Source organism: Heptranchias perlo, unplaced genomic scaffold (genome assembly GCF_035084215.1).
Source record: "Heptranchias perlo isolate sHepPer1 unplaced genomic scaffold, sHepPer1.hap1 HAP1_SCAFFOLD_314, whole genome shotgun sequence".
Taxonomy (NCBI): Eukaryota; Metazoa; Chordata; class Chondrichthyes; order Hexanchiformes; family Hexanchidae; genus Heptranchias; species Heptranchias perlo.
This window is the reverse complement of record NW_027139326.1, coordinates 247,196-269,869: the sequence shown is the minus strand read 5'-3', so window position 1 is coordinate 269,869 and position 22,674 is coordinate 247,196. Positions and strand designations below refer to the sequence as shown.

The following is a 22,674-nucleotide window of genomic DNA, read 5'->3' as shown; positions in this document are numbered from 1 at the left end:
ACAGTAACAGAGGAACACATCACTGTAGAATACAGTAACAGGGGAACACATCACAGTAGAATACAGTAACAGGGGAACACATCACTGTAGAATACAGTAACAGGGGAACACATCACTGAAGAATACAGTAACAGAGGAAGACATCACTGTAGAATACAGTAACAGAAGAACACATCACTGTAGAATACAGTAACAGGGGAACACATCACTGTAGAATACAGTAACAGAGGAACACATCATTGTAGAATACAGTAACAGAGGAACACATCACTTTAGATTAAAATAACAGAAGAACACATCACTGTAGAATACAGTAACAGAGGAACACATCACTGTAGAATACAGTAACAGAGGAACACATCACTGAAGAATACAGTAACAGAGGAAGACATCACTGTAGAATACAGTAACAGAGGAACACATCACTGTAGAATACAGTAACAGAGGAAGACATCACTGTAGAATACAGTAACAGGGGAACACATCACTGTAGAATACAGTAACAGGGGAACACATCATTGTAGAATACAGTAACAGAGGAAGACATCACTGTAGAATACAGTAACAGGGGAACACATCACTGTAGAATACAGTAACAGAGGAAGACATCACTGTAGAATACAGTAACAGAGGAACACATAACTGAAGAATACAGTAACAGAGGAACACATCACTGTAGAATACAGTAACAGAGGAACACATCACTGTAGAATACAGTAACAGAGGAACACATCACTTTAGAATACAGTAACAGGGGAACACATCACTGTAGAATACAGTAACAGAGGAACACATCACTGTAGAATACAGTAACAGAGGAACACATCACTGTAGAATACAGTAACAGAGGAACACATCACTGTAGAATACAGTAACACAGGAACACATCACTGTAGAATACAGTAACAGAGGAACACATCACTGTAGAATACAGTAACAGAGGAACACATCACTGTAGAATACAGTAACACAGGAACACATCACTGTAGAATACAGTAACAGAGGAACACATCACTGAAGAATACAGTAACAGAGGAACACATCACTGTAGAATACAGTAACAGAGGAACACATCACTGTAGAATACAGTAACAGAGGTACACATCACTTTAGAATACAGTAACAGAGGAACACATCACTGCAGAATACAGTAACAGGGGAACACATCACTGTAGAATACAGTAACAGAGGAACACATCACTGTAGAATACAGTAACAGAGGAAGACATCACTGTAGAATACAGTAACAGAGGAACACATCACTGTAGAATACAGTAACAGAGGAACACATCACTGAAGAATACAGTAACAGAGGAACACATCACTGTAGAATACAGTAACAGAGGAACACATCACTGTAGAATACAGTAACAGAGGAACACATCACTGAAGAATACAGTAACAGAGGAACACATCACTTTAGAATACAGTAACAGAGGAACACATCACTGTAGAATACAGTAACAGAGGAACACATCACTGTAGAATACAGTAACAGAGGAACACATCACTTTAGAATACAGTAACAGGGGAACACATCACTGTAGAATACAGTAACAGAGGAACACATCACTGTAGAATACAGTAACAGGGGAACACATCACTGCAGAATACAGTAACAGAGGAACACATCACTTTAGAATACAGTAACAGAGGAACACATCACTGAAGAATACAGTAACAGAGGAACACATCACTGTAGAATACAGTAACAGAGGAACACATCACTGTAGTATACAGTAACAGAGGAACACATCACTGTAGAATACAGTAACAGAGGAACACATCACTTTAGAATACAGTAACAGGGGAACACATCACTGTAGAATACAGTAACAGGGGAACACATCACTGCAGAATACAGTAACAGAGGAACACATCACTGTAGAATACAGTAACAGAGGAAAACATCACTTTAGAATACAGTAACAGAGGAACACATCACTGTAGAATACAGTAACAGGGGAACACATCACTGCAGAATACAGTAACAGAGGAACACATCACTTTAGAATACAGTAACAGAGGAACACATCACTGTAGAATACAGTAACAGAGGAACACATCACTGAAGAATACAGTAACAGAGGAACACATCACTGTAGAATACAGTAACAGAGGAACACATCACTGTAGTATACAGTAACAGAGGAACACATCACTGTAGAATACAGTAACAGAGGAACACATCACTGCAGAATACAGTAACAGAGGAACACATCACTGTAGAATACAGTAACAGAGGAACACATCACTGTAGAATACAGTAAGAGAGGAACACATCACTGTAGAATACAGTAACAGAGGAACACATCACTGTAGAATACAGTAACAGAGGAACACATCACTGTAGAATACAGTAACGGAGGAACACATCACTGTAGAATACAGTAACAGAGGAACACATCACTGTAGAATACAGTAACAGAGGAACACATCACTGTGGAATACAGTAACAGAGGAACACATCACTTTAGAATACAGTAACAGAGGAACACATCACTGTAGAATACAGTAACAGAGGAACACATCACTGTAGAATACAGTAACAGAGGAACACATCACTTTAGAATACAGTAACAGGGGAACACATCACTGTAGAATACAGTAACAGAGGAACACATCACTTTAGATTACAGTAAGAGAGGAACACATCACTGTAGAATACAGTAACAGAGGAACACATCACTGTAGAATACAGTAACAGAGGAACACATCACTGTAGAATACAGTAACAGAGGAACACATCACTGTAGAATACAGTAACAGAGGAACACATCACTTTAGAATACAGTAACAGAGGAACACATCACTGTAGAATACAGTAACAGAGGAACACATCACTGTAGAATACAGTAACAGAGGAACACATCACTGTAGAATACAGTAACAGGGGAACACATCACTGTAGAATACAGTAACAGAGGAACACATCACTTTAGATTACAGTAAGAGAGGAACACATCACTGTAGAATACAGTAACAGAGGAACACATCACTGTAGAATACAGTAACAGAGGAACACATCACTGTAGAATACAGTAACAGAGGAACACATCACTGTAGAATACAGTAACAGAGGAACACATCACTGTAGAATACAGTAACAGAGGAACACATCACTTTAGAATACAGTAACAGAGGAACACATCACTGTAGAATACAGTAACAGAGGAACACATCACTGTAGAATACAGTAACAGAGGAACACATCACTGTAGAATACAGTAACAGAGCAACACATCACTGTAGAATACAGTAAGAGAGGAACACGTCACTGTAGAATACAGTCACAGAGGAACACATCACTTTAGAATACAGTAACAGAGGAACACATCACTGTAGAATACAGTAACAGTGGAACACATCACTGTAGAATACAGTAACAGAGGAACACATCACTGTAGAATACAGTAACAGAGGAACGCATCACTGTAGAATACAGGAACAGTGGAACACATCACTGTAGAATACAGTAACAGAGGAACAGATCACTGTAGAATACAGTAACAGAGGAACACATCACTGTAGAATACAGTAACAGAGGAACACAGCACTGTAGAATAGAGTAACAGAGGAACACATCATTGCAGAATACAGTAACAGAGGAACAGATCACTGTAGAATACAGTAACAGAGGAGCACATCACTGTAGAATAAAATAACAGAGGAACACATCACTGTAGAATACAGTAACAGAGGAACACATCACTGCAGAATACAGTAACAGGGGAACACATCACTGTAGAATACAGTAACAGAGGAACAGATCACTGTAGAATACAGTAACAGAGGAGCACATCACTGTAGAATAAAATAACAGAGGAACACATCACTGTAGAATACAGTAACAGAGGAACACATCACTGTAGAATACAGTAACAGAGGAACACATCACTGCAGAATACAGTAACAGAGGAACACATCACAGTAGAATACAGTAACAGGGGAACACATCACTGTAGAATACAGTAACAGAGGAACAGATCACTGTAGAATACAGTAACAGAGGAGCACATCACTGTAGAATAAAATAACAGAGGAACACATCACTGCAGAATACAGTAACAGAGGAACACATCACTGTAGAATACAGTAACAGGGGAACACATCACTGTAGAATACAGTAACAGAGGAACAGATCACTGTAGAATACAGTAACAGAGGAACACATCACTGTAGAATACAGTAACAGAGGAACACATCACTGTAGAATACAGCAACAGAGGAACACATCACTGTAGAATACAGTAACAGAGGAACACATCACTTTAGAATACAGTAACAGAGGAACACATCACTGTAGAATACAGTAACAGAGGAACACATCACTGTAGAATACAGTAACAGGGGAACACATCACTGTAGAATACAGTAACAGAGGAACACATCACTTTAGATTACAGTAAGAGAGGAACACATCACTGTAGAATACAGTAACAGAGGAACACATCACTGTAGAATACAGTAACAGAGGAACACATCACTGTAGAATACAGTAACAGAGGAACACATCACTGTAGAATACAGTAACAGAGGAACACATCACTGTAGAATACAGTAACAGAGGAACACATCACTTTAGAATACAGTAACAGAGGAACACATCACTGTAGAATACAGTAACAGAGGAACACATCACTGTAGAATACAGTAACAAAGGAACACATCACTGTAGAATACAGTAACAGAGCAACACATCACTGTAGAATACAGTAAGAGAGGAACACATCACTGTAGAATACAGTCACAGAGGAACACATCACTTTAGAATACAGTAACAGAGGAACACATCACTGTCGAATACAGTAACAGTGGAACACATCACTGTAGAATACAGTAACAGAGGAACACATCACTGTAGAATACAGTAACAGAGGAACGCATCACTGTAGAATACAGGAACAGTGGAACACATCACTGTAGAATACAGTAACAGAGGAACACATCACTGTAGAATACAGTAACAGAGGAACACATCACTGTAGAATACAGTAACAGAGGAACACAGCACTGTAGAATAGAGTAACAGAGGAACACATCATTGCAGAATACAGTAACAGAGGAACAGATCACTGTAGAATACAGTAACAGAGGAGCACATCACTGTAGAATAAAATAACAGAGGAACACATCACTGTAGAATACAGTAACAGAGGAACACATCACTGCAGAATACAGTAACAGGGGAACACATCACTGTAGAATACAGTAACAGAGGAACAGATCACTGTAGAATACAGTAACAGAGGAGCACATCACTGTAGAATAAAATAACAGAGGAACACATCACTGTAGAATACAGTAACAGAGGAACACATCACTGTAGAATACAGTAACAGAGGAACACATCACTGCAGAATACAGTAACAGAGGAACACATCACTGTAGAATACAGTAACAGGGGAACACATCACTGTAGAATACAGTAACAGAGGAACAGATCACTGTAGAATACAGTAACAGAGGAGCACATCACTGTAGAATAAAATAACAGAGGAACACATCACTGCAGAATACAGTAACAGAGGAACACATCACTGTAGAATACAGTAACAGGGGAACACATCACTGTAGAATACAGTAACAGAGGAACAGATCACTGTAGAATACAGTAACAGAGGAACACATCACTGTAGAATACAGTAACAGGGGAACACATCACTGTAGAATACAGTAACAGAGGAACACATCACTGAAGAATACAGTAACAGGGGAACACATCACTGTAGAATACAGTAACAGAGGAACACATCACTTTAGATTACAGTAAGAGAGGAACACATCACTGTAGAATACAGTAACAGAGGAACACATCACTGTAGAATATAGTAACAGAGGAACACATCACTGTAGAATACAGTAACAGAGGAACACATCACTGTAGAATACAGTAACAGAGGAACACATCACTGTAGAATACAGTAACAGAGGAACACATCACTGTAGAATACAGTAACAGAGGAACACATCAGTGTAGAATACAGTAACAGAGGAACACATCACTGTAGAATACAGTAACAGAGGAACATATCACTGTAGAATACAGTAACAGAGGAACACATCACTTTAGAATACAGTAACAGAGGAACACATCACTGTAGAATAAAATAACAGAGGAACACATCACTGTAGAATACAGTCACAGAGGAACACATCACTTTAGAATACAGTAACAGAGGAACACATCACTGTAGAATACAGTAACAGTGGAACACATCACTGTAGAATGCAGTAACAGAGGAACACATCACTGTAGAATACAGTAACAGTGGAACACATCACTGTAGAATACAGTAACAGAGGAACACATCACTGCAGAATACAGTAACAGAGGAACGCATCACTGTAGAATACAGTAACAGAGGAACGCATCACTGTAGAATACAGTAACAGAGGAACACATCACTTTAGAATACAGTAACAGAGGAACACATCACTGTAGAATACAGTAACAGAGGAACACAGCACTGTAGAATAGAGTAACAGAGGAACACATCACTACAGAATACAGTAACAGAGGAACAGATCACTGTAGAATACAGTAACAGAGGAGCACATCACTGTAGAATAAAATAACAGAGGAACACATCACTGTAGAATACAGTAACAGAGGAACACATCACTGCAGAATACAGTAACAGAGGAACACATCACTGTAGAATACAGTAACAGGGAAACACATCACTGTAGAATACAGTAACAGAGGAACAGATCACTGTAGAATACAGTAACAGAGGAGCACATCACTGTAGAATAAAATAACAGAGGAACACATCACTGTAGAATACAGTAACAGAGGAACACATCACTGTAGAATACAGTAACATAGGAACACATCACTGCAGAATACAGTAACAGAGGAACACATCACTGAAGAATACAGTAACAGGGGAACACATCACTGTAGAATACAGTAACAGAGGAACAGATCACTGTAGAATACAGTCACAGAGGAGCACATCACTGTAGAATAAAATAACAGAGGAACACATCACTGTAGAATACAATAACAGAGAAACACATCACTGTAGAATACAGTAACAGAGGAACAGATCACTGTAGAATACAGTAACAGAGGAGCACATCACTGTTGAACACAGTAACAGAGGAACACATCACTTTAGAATACAGTAACAGAGGAACAGATCACTGTAGAATACAGTAACAGAGGAACAGATCACTGTAGAATACAGTAACAGAGGAACACATCACTGTAGAATACTTTAACAGAGGAAAACGTCAGTGCAGAATACAGTAACAGAGGAACACATCACTGTAGAATACAGTAACAGAGGAACACATCACTGTAGAATACATTAACAGAGGAAAACGTCAGTGCAGAATACAGTAACAGGGGAACAAATCACTGTAGAATACAGTAACAGGGGAACACATCACTGTAGAATAAAATAACAGAGGAACACATCACTGTAGAATACAGCAACAGAGGAACACATCACTTTAGAATTCAGTAACAGGGGAACACATCACTGTAGAATACAGCAACAGAGGAGCACATCACTGTAGAATAAAATAACAGAGGAACACATCACTGTAGAACACAGTAACAGAGGAACACATCACTGCAGAATACAGTAACAGAGGAACACATCACTGTAGAATACAGTAACAGGGGAACACATCACTGTAGAATACAGTAACAGAGGAACAGATCACTGTAGAATACAGTAACAGAGGAGCACATCACTGTGGAATAAAATAACAGAGGAACACATCACTGTAGAATACAGTAACAGAGGAACACATCACTGTAGAATACAGTAACAGAGGAACACATCACTGCAGAATACAGTAACAGAGGAACACATCACTGTAGAATACAGTAACAGGGGAACACATCACTGTAGAATACATAACAGAGGAACAGATCACTGTTGAATACAGTAACAGAGGAGCACATCACTGTAGAATAAAATAACAGAGGAACACATCACTGTAGAATACAGTAACAGAGAAACACATCACTGTAGAATACAGTAACAGAGAAACACATCACTGTAGAATACAGTAACAGAGGAACAGATCAATGTAGAATACAGTAACAGAGGAACACATCACTGTAGAATACAGTAACAGAGGAACACATCACTTTAGAACACAGTAACAGAGGAACACATCACTGTAGAATACAGTAACAGAGGAACACATCACTGTAGAATACATTAACAGTGGAAAACGTCAGTGCAGAATACAGTAACAGAGGAACACATCACTGTAGAATACAGTAACAGAGGAACACATCACTGTAGAATACAGTAACAGAGGAACACATCACTGTAGAATACAGTAACAGAGGAACACATCACTGTAGAATACAGTAACAGAGGAACACATCACTTTAGAATACAGTAACAGAGGAACACATCACTGTAGAATACAGTAACAGAGGAACACATCACTGTAGAATACAGTAACAGAGGAACACATCACTGTAGAATACAGTAACAGGGGAACACATCACTGTAGAATACAGCAACAGAGGAACACATCACTTTGGAATACAATAACAGAGGAACACATCACTTTGGAATACAGTAACAGGGGAACACATCACTGTAGAATACAGTAACAGAGGAACACATCACTGTAGAATACAGTAACAGAGGAACACATCACTGTAGAATACAGTAACAGAGGAACACATCACTGTAGAATACAGTAACAGAGGAACACATCACTGTAGAATACAGTAACAGAGGAACACATCACTGTAGAATACAGTAACAGGGGAACACATCACTTTAGAATACAGCAACAGAGGAACACATCACTTTAGAATCCAGTAACAGGGGAACACATCACTGTAGAATACAGCAACAGAGGAACACATCACTTTAGAATGCAATAACAGAGGAACACATCACTGTAGAATACAGTAACAGAGGAACACATCACTGTAGAATACAGTAACAGAGGAACACATCAATCAAGAATACAGTAACAGAGGAACACATCACTTTAGAATGCAATAACAGAGGAACACATCACTGTAGAATACAGTAACAGAGGAACACATCACTGTAGAATACAGTAACAGAGGAACACATCACTGAAGAATACAGTAACAGAGGAACACATCACTTTAGAATCCAGTAACAGGGGAACACATCACTGTAGAATACAGCAACAGAGGAACACATCACTTTAGAATGCAATAACAGAGGAACACATCACTGTAGAATACAGTAACAGAGGAACACATCACTGTAGAATACAGTAACAGAGGAACACATCACTTTAGAATACAGCAACAGAGGAACACATCACTGTAGAATACAACAACAGAGGAACACATAACTTTAGAATGCAATAACAGAGGAACACATCACTGTAGAATACAGTAACAGAGGAACACATCACTGTAGAATACAGCAACAGAGGAACACATAACTTTAGAATGCAATAACAGAGGAACACATCACTGTAGAATACAGTAACAGAGGAACACATCACTGTAGAATACAGCAACAGAGGAACACATAACTTTAGAATGCAATAACAGAGGAACACATCACTGTAGAATACAGTAACAGAGGAACACATCACTGTAGAATACAGTAACAGGGGAACACATCACTGTAGAATACAGCAACAGAGGAACACATCACTTTGGAATACAATAACAGAGGAACACATCACTTTGGAATACAGTAACAGGGGAACACATCACTGTAGAATACAGTAACAGAGGAACACATCACTGTAGAATACAGTAACAGAGGAACACATCACTGTAGAATACAGTAACAGGGGAACACATCACTTTAGAATACAGCAACAGAGGAACACATCACTTTACAATCCAGTAACAGGGGAACACATCACTGTAGAATACAGCAACAGAGGAACACATCACTTTAGAATGCAATAACAGAGGAACACATCACTGTAGAATACAGTAACAGAGGAACACATCACTGTAGAATACAGTAACAGAGGAACACATCACTGTGGAATACAGTAACGGAGGAACACATCACTGTAGAATACAGTAACAGGGGAACACATCACTGAAGAATACAGTAACAGAGGAACACATCACTTTAGAATGCAATAACAGAGGAACACATCACTGTAGAATACAGTAACAGAGGAACACATCACTGTGGAATAGAGTAACAGAGGAACACATCACTGAAGAATACAGTAACAGAGGAACACATCACTGCAGAATACAGTAACAGAGGAACACATCACTGTAGAATACAGTAACAGGGGAACACATCACTGTAGAATACAGTAACAGAGGAACAGATCACTGTAGAATACAGTAACAGAGGAGCACATCACTGTGGAATAAAATAACAGAGGAACACATCACTGTAGAATACAGTAACAGAGGAACACATCACTGTAGAATACAGTAACAGAGGAACACATCACTGCAGAATACAGTAACAGAGGAACACATCACTGTAGAATACAGTAACAGGGGAACACATCACTGTAGAATACAGTAACAGAGGAACAGATCACTGTTGAATACAGTAACAGAGGAGCACATCACTGTGGAATAAAATAACAGAGGAACACATCACTGTAGAATACAGTAACAGAGAAACACATCACTGTAGAATACAGTAACAGAGGAACAGATCAATGTAGAATACAGTAACAGAGGAACACATCACTGTAGAATACAGTAACAGAGGAACACATCACTTTAGAACACAGTAACAGAGGAACACATCACTGTAGAATACAGTAACAGAGGAACACATCACTGTAGAATACAGTAACATAGGAACACATCACTGTAGAATACATTAACAGAGGAAAACGTCAGTGCAGAATACAGTAACAGAGGAACACATCACTGTAGAATACAGTAACAGAGGAACACATCACTGTAGAATACAGTAACAGAGGAACACATCACTGTAGAATACAGTAACAGAGGAACACATCACTGTAGAATACAGTAACAGAGGAACACATCACTGTAGAATACAGTAACAGAGGAACACATCACTTTAGAATACAGTAACAGAGGAACACATCACTGTAGAATACAGTAACAGAGGAACACATCACTGTAGAATACAGTAACAGGGGAACACATCACTGTAGAATACAGTAACAGGGGAACACATCACTGTAGAATACAGTAACAGGGGAACACATCACTTTAGAATACAGCAACAGAGGAACACATCACTTTAGAATCCAGTAACAGGGGAACACATCACTGTAGAATACAGCAACAGAGGAACACATCACTTTAGAATGCAATAACAGAGGAACACATCACTGTAGAATACAGTAACAGAGGAACACATCACTTTAGAATACAGTAACAGAGGAACACATCACTGAAGAATACAGTAACAGAGGAACACATCACTGTAGAATACAGTAACAGAGGAACACATCACTGTAGAATACAGTAACAGAGGAACACATCACTGTAGAATACATTAACAGAGGAAAACGTCAGTGCAGAATACAGTAACAGAGGAACACATCACTGTAGAATACAGTAACAGAGGAACACATCACTGTAGAATACAGTAACAGAGGAACACATCACTGTAGAATACAGTAACAGAGGAACACATCACTGTAGAATACAGTAACAGAGGAACACATCACTGTAGAATACAGTAACAGAGGAACACATCACTGTAGAATACAGTAACAGAGGAACACATCACTGTAGAATACAGTAACAGGGGAACACATCACTGTAGAATAGAGTAACAGGGGAACACATCACTGTAGAATACAGTAACAGGGGAACACATCACTTTAGAATACAGCAACAGAGGAACACATCACTTTAGAATCCAGTAACAGGGGAACACATTACTGTAGAATACAGCAACAGAGGAACACATCACTTTAGAATGCAATAACAGAGGAACACATCACTGTAGAATACAGTAACAGAGGAACACATCACTTTAGAATCCAGTAACAGGGGAACACATTACTGTAGAATACAGCAACAGAGGAACACATCACTTTAGAATGCAATAACAGAGGAACACATCACTGTAGAATACAGTAACAGAGGAACACATCACTGTAGAATACAGTAACAGGGGAACACATCACTGTAGAATACAGCAACAGAGGAACACATCACTTTGGAATACAATAACAGAGGAACACATCACTTTGGAATACAGTAACAGGGGAACACATCACTGTAGAATACAGTAACAGAGGAACACATCACTGTAGAATACAGTAACAGAGGAACACATCACTGTAGAATATAGTAACAGGGGAACACATCACTTTAGAATACAGCAACAGAGGAACACATCACTTTAGAATCCAGTAACAGGGGAACACATCACTGTAGAATACAGCAACAGAGGAACACATCACTTTAGAATGCAATAACAGAGGAACACATCACTGTAGAATACAGTAACAGAGGAACACATCACTGTAGAATACAGTAACAGAGGAACACATCACTGAAGAATACAGTAACAGAGGAACACATCACTGTAGAATACAGTAACAGAGGAACACATCACTGTAGAATACAGTAACAGAGGAACACATCACTGTAGAATATATTAACAGAGGAAAACGTCAGTGCAGAATACAGTAACAGAGGAACACATCACTGTAGAATACAGTAACAGAGGAACACATCACTGTAGAATACAGTAACAGAGGAACACATCACTGTAGAATACAGTAACAGAGGAACACATCACTGTAGAATACAGTAACAGAGGAACACATCACTGTAGAATACAGTAACAGAGGAACACATCACTTTAGAATACAGTAACAGAGGAACACATCACTGTATAATACAGTAACAGAGGAACACATCACTGTAGAATACAGTAACAGGGGAACACATCACTGTAGAATACAGTAACAGGGGAACACATCACTGTAGAATACAGTAACAGAGGAACACATCACTTCAGAATACAGCAACAGAGGAACACATCACTTTAGAATCCAGTAACAGGGGAACACATCACTGTAGAATACAGCAACAGAGGAACACATCACTTTAGAATGCAATAACAGAGGAACACATCACTGTAGAATACAGTAACAGAGGAACACATCACTGTAGAATACAGTAACAGGGGAACACATCACTGTAGAATACAGCAAAAGAGGAACACATCACTTTGGAATACAATAACAGAGGAACACATCACTTTGGAATACAGTAACAGGGGAACACATCACTGTAGAATACAGTAACAGAGGAACACATCACTGTAGAATACAGTAACAGGGGAACACATCACTTTGGAATACAATAACAGAGGAACACATCACTGTGGAATACAATAACAGAGGAACACATCACTGTAGAATACAGTAACAGGGGAACACATCACTGCAGAATACAGTAACAGAGGAACACATCACTTTGGAATACAATAACAGAGGAACACATCACTGTAGACTACAGTAACAGAGGAACACATCACTGTAGAATACAGTAACAGAGGAACACATCACTTTGGAATACAATAACAGAGGAACACATCACTGTAGAATACAATAACAGAGGAACACATCACTGTAGAATACAGTAACAGAGGAACACATCACTTTGGAATACAATAACAGAGGAACACATCACTGTAGAATACAGTAACAGAGGAACACATCACTGTAGAATACAATAACAGAGGAACACATCACTTTAGAATACAGTAACAGAGGAACACAGCACTGCAGAATACAGTAACAGAGGAACACATCACTGTAGAATACAGTAACATAGGAACACATCACTTTAGAATACAGTAACAGAGGAACACAGCACTGCAGAATACAGTAACAGAGGAACACATCACTGTAGAATACAGCAACATAGGAACACATCACTGTAGAATACAGGAACAGAGGAACACATCACTGTAGAATACAGTAACAGAGGAACACATCACTTTAGAATACAGCAACAGAGGAACACATCACTTTAGAATCCAGTAACAGGGGAACACATCACTGTAGAATACAGCAACAGAGGAACACATCACTTTAGAATGCAATAACAGAGGAACACATCACTGTAGAATACAGTAACAGAGGAACACATCACTGAAGAATACAGTAACAGAGGAACACATCACTGTAGAATACAGTAACAGAGGAACACATCACTGTAGAATACAGTAACAGGGGAACACATCACTGTAGAATACAGTAACAGAGGAACAGATCACTGTTGAATACAGTAACAGAGGAGCACATCACTGTAGAATAAAATAACAGAGGAACACATCACTGTAGAATACAGTAACAGAGAAACACATCACTGTAGAATACAGTAACAGAGGAACAGATCAATGTAGAATACAGTAACAGAGGAACACATCACTGTAGAATACAGTAACAGAGGAACACATCACTTTAGAACACAGTAACAGAGGAACACATCACTGTAGAATACAGTAACAGAGGAACACATCACTGTAGAATACAGTAACAGAGGAACACATCACTGTAGAATACAGTAACAGAGGAACACATCACTGTAGAATACAGTAACAGAGGAACACATCACTGTAGAATACAGTAACAGAGGAACACATCACTTTGGAATACAGTAACAGAGGAACACATCACTGTAGAATACAGTAACAGAGGAACACATCACTGTAGAATACAGTAACAGGGGAACACATCACTGTAGAATACAGTAACAGGGGAACACATCACTGTAGAATACAGTAACAGGGGAACACATCACTTTAGAATACAGCAACAGAGGAACACATCACTTTAGAATCCAGTAACAGGGGAACACATCATTGTAGAATACAGTAACAGGGGAACACATCACTGTAGAATACAGTAACAGAGGAACACATCACTGTAGAATACAGTAACAAAGGAACACATCACTGTAGAATACAGCAACAGAGGAACACATCACTTTAGAATGCAATAACAGAGGAACACATCACTGTAGAATACAGTAACAGAGGAACACATCACTTTGGAATACAATAACAGAGGAACACATCACTGTAGAATACAGTAACAGAGGAACACATCACTGTAGAATACAGTAACAGAGGAACACATCACTTTGGAATACAATAACAGAGGAACACATCACTGTAGAATACAATAACAGAGGAACACATCACTGTAGAATACAGTAACAGAGGAACACATCACTTTGGAATACAATAACAGAGGAACACATCACTGTAGAATACAGTAACAGAGGAACACATCACTGTAGAATACAATAACAGAGGAACACATCACTTTAGAATACAGTAACAGAGGAACACAGCACTGCAGAATACAGTAACAGAGGAACACATCACTGTAGAATACAGTAACATAGGAACACATCACTTTAGAATACAGTAACAGAGGAACACAGCACTGCAGAATACAGTAACAGAGGAACACATCACTGTAGAATACAGCAACATAGGAACACATCACTGTAGAATACAGGAACAGAGGAGCACATCACTGTAGAATAAAATAACAGAGGAACACATCACTGTAGAATACAGTAACATAGGAACACATCACTGTAGAATACAGTAACAGAGGAACACATCACTGTAGAATACAGTAACAGGGGAACACATCACTGTAGAATACAGTAACAGAGGAACAGATCACTGTTGAATACAGTAACAGAGGAGCACATCACTGTAGAATAAAATAACAGAGGAACACATCACTGTAGAATACAGTAACAGAGAAACACATCACTGTAGAATACAGTAACAGAGGAACAGATCAATGTAGAATACAGTAACAGAGGAACACATCACTGTAGAATACAGTAACAGAGGAACACATCACTTTAGAACACAGTAACAGAGGAACACATCACTGTAGAATACAGTAACAGAGGAACACATCACTGTAGAATACAGTAACAGAGGAACACATCACTGTAGAATACATTAACAGAGGAAAACGTCAGTGCAGAATACAGTAACAGAGGAACACATCACTGTAGAATACAGTAACAGAGGAACACATCACTGTAGAATACAGTAACAGAGGAACACATCACTGTAGAATACAGTAACAGAGGAACACATCACTGTAGAATACAGTAACAGAGGAACACATCACTGTAGAATACAGTAACAGAGGAACACATCACTTTGGAATACAGTAACAGAGGAACACATCACTGTAGAATACAGTAACAGAGGAACACATCACTGTAGAATACAGTAACAGGGGAACACATCACTGTAGAATACAGTAACAGTTGAACACATCACTGTAGAATACAGTAACAGGGGAACACATCACTTTAGAATACAGCAACAGAGGAACACATCACTTTAGAATCCAGTAACAGGGGAACACATCATTGTAGAATACAGTAACAGGGGAACACATCACTGTAGAATACAGTAACAGAGGAACACATCACTGTAGAATACAGTAACAAAGGAACACATCACTGTAGAATACAGCAACAGAGGAACACATCACTTTAGAATGCAATAACAGAGGAACACATCACTGTAGAATACAGTAACAGAGGAACACATCACTGTAGAATACAGTAACAGAGGAACACATCACTGAAGAATACAGTAACAGAGGAACACATCACTGTAGAATACAGTAACAGAGGAACACATCACTGTAGAATACAGTAACAGAGGAACACATCACTGTAGAATACATTAACAGAGGAAAACGTCAGTGCAGAATACAGTAACAGAGGAACACATCACTGTAGAATACAGTAACAGAGGAACACATCACTGTAGAATACAGTAACAGAGGAACACATCACTGTAGAATACAGTAACAGAGGAACACATCACTGTAGAATACAGTAACAGAGGAACACATCACTGTAGAATACAGTAACAGAGGAACACATCACTTTAGAATACAGTAACAGAGGAACACATCACTGTAGAATACAGTAACAGAGGAACACATCACTGTAGAATACAGTAACAGGGGAACACATCACTGTAGAATACAGTAACAGGGGAACACATCACTGTAGAATACAGTAACAGGGGAACACATCACTTTAGAATCCAGTAACAGGGGAACACATCACTGTAGAATACAGCAACAGAGGAACACATCACTTTAGAATACAGCAACAGATGAACACATCACTTTGGAATACAATAACAGAGGAACACATCACTTTGGAATACAGTAACAGGGGAACACATCACTGTAGAATACAGTAACAGAGGAACACATCACTGTAGAATACAGTAACAGGGGAACACATCACTGTAGAATACAGCAACAGATGAACACATCACTTTGGAATACAATAACAGAGGAACACATCACTGTAGAATACAGTAACAGAGGAACACATCACTGTAGAATACAGTAACTGGGGAACACATCACTTTGGAATACAGTAACAGGGGAACACATCACTGTAGAATACAGTAACAGAGGAACACATCACTGTAGAATACAGTAACAGAGGAACACATCACTGTAGAATACAGTAACAGGGGAACACATCACTTTAGAATACAGCAACAGAGGAACACATCACTTTAGAATCCAGTAACAGGGGAACACATCACTGTAGAATACAGCAACAGAGGAACACATCACTTTAGAATGCAATAACAGAGGAACACATCACTGTAGAATACAGTAACAGAGGAACACATCACTGTAGAATACAGTAACAGAGGAACACATCACTGAAGAATACAGTAACAGAGGAACACATCACTTTAGAATGCAATAACAGAGGAACACATCACTGTAGAATACAGCAACAGAGGAACACATCACTTTAGAATACAGTAACAGAGGAACACATCACTGTAGAATACAGTAACAGAGGAACCCATCACTGAAGAATACAGTAACAGAGGAACACATCACTTTAGAATACAGTAACAGAGGAACACATCACTGTAGAATACAGTAACAGAGGAACCCATCACTGAAGAATACAGTAACAGAGGAACACATCACTGCAGAATACAGTAACAGAGGAACACATCACTGTAGAATACAGTAACAGGGGAACACATCACTGTAGAATACAGTAACAGAGGAACAGATCACTGTAGAATACAGTAACAGAGGAGCACATCACTGTGGAATAAAATAACAGAGGAACACATCACTGTAGAATACAGTAACAGAGGAACACATCACTGTAGAATACAGTAACAGAGGAACACATCACTGCAGAATACAGTAACAGAGGAACACATCACTGTAGAATACAGTAACAGGGGAACACATCACTGTAGAATACAGTAACAGAGGAACAGATCACTGTTGAATACAGTAACAGAGGAGCACATCACTGTGGAATAAAATAACAGAGGAACACATCACTGTAGAATACAGTAACAGAGAAACACATCACTGTAGAATACAGTAACAGAGGAACACATCACTGTAGAATACAGTAACAGAGGAACACATCACTGTAGAATACATTAACAGAGGAAAACGTCAGTGCAGAATACAGTAACAGAGGAACACATCACTGTAGAATACAGTAACAGAGGAACACATCACTGTAGAATACAGTAACAGAGGAACACATCACTGTAGAATACAGTAACAGAGGAACACATCACTTTAGAATACAGTAACAGAGGAACACATCACTGTAGAATACAGTAACAGAGGAACACATCACTGTAGAATACAGTAACAGGGGAACACATCACTGTAGAATACAGTAACAGGGGAACACATCACTGTAGAATACAGTAACAGGGGAACACATCACTTTAGAATACAGCAACAGAGGAACACATCACTTTAGAATCCAGTAACAGGGGAACACATCACTGTAGAATACAGCAACAGAGGAACACATCACTTTAGAATGCAATAACAGAGGAACACATCACTGTAGAATGCAGTAACAGGGGAACACATCACTGTAGAATACAGCAACAGAGGAACACATCACTTTGGAATACAGTAACAGGGGAACACATCACTGTAGAATACAGTAACAGAGGAACACATCACTGTAGAATACAGTAACAGAGGAACACATCACTGTAGAATACAGTAACAGGGGAACACATCACTTTAGAATACAGCAACAGAGGAACACATCACTTTAGAATCCAGTAACAGGGGAACACATCACTGTAGAATACAGCAACAGAGGAACACATCACTTTAGAATGCAATAACAGAGGAACACATCACTGTAGAATACAGTAACAGAGGAACACATCACTGTAGAATACAGTAACAGAGGAACACATCACTGAAGAATACAGTAACAGAGGAACACATCACTGTAGAATACAGTAACAGAGGAACACATCACTGTAGAATACAGTAACAGAGGAACACATCACTGTAGAATACATTAACAGAGGAAAACGTCAGTGCAGATTACAGTAACAGAGGAACACATCACTGTAGAATACAGTAACAGAGGAACACATCACTGTAGAATACAGTAACAGAGGAACACATCACTGTAGAATACAGTAACAGAGGAACACATCACTGTAGAATACAGTAACAGAGGAACACATCACTGTAGAATACAGTAACAGAGGAACACATCACTTTAGAATACAGTAACAGAGGAACACATCACTGTAGAATACAGTAACAGGGGAACACATCACTGTATAATACAGTAACAGAGGAACACATCACTGTAGAATACAGTAACAGGGGAACACATCACTGTAGAATACAGTAACAGGGGAACACATCACTGTAGAATACAGTAACAGGGGAACACATCACTTTAGAATACAGCAACAGAGGAACACATCACTTTAGAATCCAGTAACAGGGGAACACATCACTGTAGAATACAGCAACAGAGGAACACATCACTTTAGAATGCAATAACAGAGGAACACATCACTGTAGAATACAGTAACAGAGGAACACATCACTGTAGAATACAGTAACAGGGGAACACATCACTGTAGAATACAGCAACAGAGGAACACATCACTTTGGAATACAATAACAGAGGAACACATCACTTTGGAATACAGTAACAGGGGAACACATCACTGTAGAATACAGTAACAGAGGAACACATCACTGTAGAATACAGTAACAGGGGAACACATCACTTTGGAATACAATAACAGAGGAACACATCACTGTAGAATACAATAACAGAGGAACACATCACTGTAGAATACAGTAACAGGGGAACACATCACTGCAGAATACAGTAACAGAGGAACACATCACTTTGGAATACAATAACAGAGGAACACATCACTGTAGAATACAGTAACAGAGGAACACATCACTGTAGAATACAGTAACAGAGGAACACATCACTTTGGAATACAATAACAGAGGAACACATCACTGTAGAAAACAATAACAGAGGAACACATCACTGTAGAATACAGTAACAGAGGAACACATCACTTTGGAATACAATAACAGAGGAACACATCACTGTAGAATACAGTAACAGAGGAACACATCACTGTAGAATACAATAACAGAGGAACACATCACTTTAGAATACAGTAACAGAGGAACACAGCACTGCAGAATAAAATAACAGAGGAACACATCACTGTCGAATAAAATAACAGAGGAACACATCACTGTAGAATAAAATAACAGAGGAACACATCACTGTAGAATACAGCAACATAGGAACACATCACTGCAGAATACAGGAACAGAGGAACACATCACTGTAGAATAAAATAACAGAGGAACACATCACTGTAGAATACAGCAACATAGGAACACATCACTGTAGAATACAGTAACAGAGGAGCACATCACTGTAGAATACAGTAACAGAGGAACACATCACTGTAGAATACAGTAACAGAGGAACACATCAATGCAGAATACAGTAACAGAGGAACACATCACTGTAGAATACAGTAACATAGGAACACATCACTGTAGAATACAGTAACAGAGGAACACATCACTGTAGAATACAGTAACAGAGGAACACATCACTGTAGAACACAGTAACAGAGGAACACATCACTGTAGAATACAGTAACAGAGGAACACATCACTGTAGAATACAGTAACAGAGGAACACATCACTGTAGAATACAGTAACAGAGGAACACATCACTGTAGAATACAGTAACAGAGGAACACATCACTGTAGAATACAGTAACAGGGGAACACATCACTTTAGAATACAGCAACAGAGGAACACATCACTTTAGAATCCAGTAACAGGGGAACACATCACTGTAGAATACAGCAACAGAGGAACACATCACTTTAGAATGCAATAACAGAGGAACACATCACTGTAGAATACAGTAACAGAGGAACACATCACTGTAGAATACAGTAACAGAGGAACACATCACTGAAGAATACAGTAACAGAGGAACACATCACTGTAGAATACAGTAACAGAGGAACACATCACTGTAGAATACAGTAACAGAGGAACACATCACTGTAGAATACATTAACAGAGGAAAACGTCAGTGCAGATTACAGTAACAGAGGAACACATCACTGTAGAATACAGTAACAGAGGAACACATCACTGTAGAATACAGTAACAGAGGAACACATCACTGTAGAATACAGTAACAGAGGAACACATCACTGTAGAATACAGTAACGGAGGAACACATCACTGTAGAATACAGTAACAGAGGAACACATCACTTTAGAATACAGTAACAGAGGAACACATCACTGTATAATACAGTAACAGAGGAACACATCACTGTAGAATACAGTAACAGGGGAACACATCACTGTAGAATACAGTAACAGGGGAACACATCACTGTAGAATACAGTAACAGGGGAACACATCACTTTAGAATACAGCAACAGAGGAACACATCACTTTAGAATCCAGTAACAGGGGAACACATCACTGTAGAATACAGCAACAGAGGAACACATCACTTTAGAATGCAATAACAGAGGAACACATCACTGTAGAATACAGTAACAGAGGAACACATCACTGTAGAATACAGTAACAGGGGAACACATCACTGTAGAATACAGTAACAGAGGAACACATCACTGTAGAATACAGTAACAGAGGAACACATCACTTTGGAATACAATAACAGAGGAACACATCACTTTGGAATACAGTAACAGGGGAACACATCACTGTAGAATACAGTAACAGAGGAACACATCACTGTAGAATACAGTAACAGGGGAACACATCACTTTGGAATACAATAACAGAGGAACACATCACTGTAGAATACAATAACAGAGGAACACATCACTGTAGAATACAGTAACAGGGGAACACATCACTGCAGAATACAGTAACAGAGGAACACATCACTTTGGAATACAATAACAGAGGAACACATCACTGTAGAATACAGTAACAGAGGAACACATCACTGTAGAATACAGTAACAGAGGAACACATCACTTTGGAATACAATAACAGAGGAACACATCACTGTAGAAAACAATAACAGAGGAACACATCACTGTAGAATACAGTAACAGAGGAACACATCACTTTGGAATACAATAACAGAGGAACACATCACTGTAGAATACAGTAACAGAGGAACACATCACTGTAGAATACAATAACAGAGGAACACATCACTTTAGAATACAGTAACAGAGGAACACAGCACTGCAGAATAAAATAACAGAGGAACACATCACTGTAGAATAAAATAACAGAGGAACACATCACTGTAGAATAAAATAACAGAGGAACACATCACTGTAGAATACAGCAACATAGGA

General features: G+C 38.9%; 1 protein-coding gene across 1 annotated transcript in view; it reads right to left on the bottom strand.

Moving 5' to 3' along the window:
* LOC137311236 (soluble guanylate cyclase 88E-like) overlaps nucleotides 1-22,674 on the bottom strand; it is a gene marked incomplete at both ends in the record, with an annotated part of 310,114 nt that overhangs the window by 60,822 nt on the left and 226,618 nt on the right. The window lies entirely within an intron of this gene.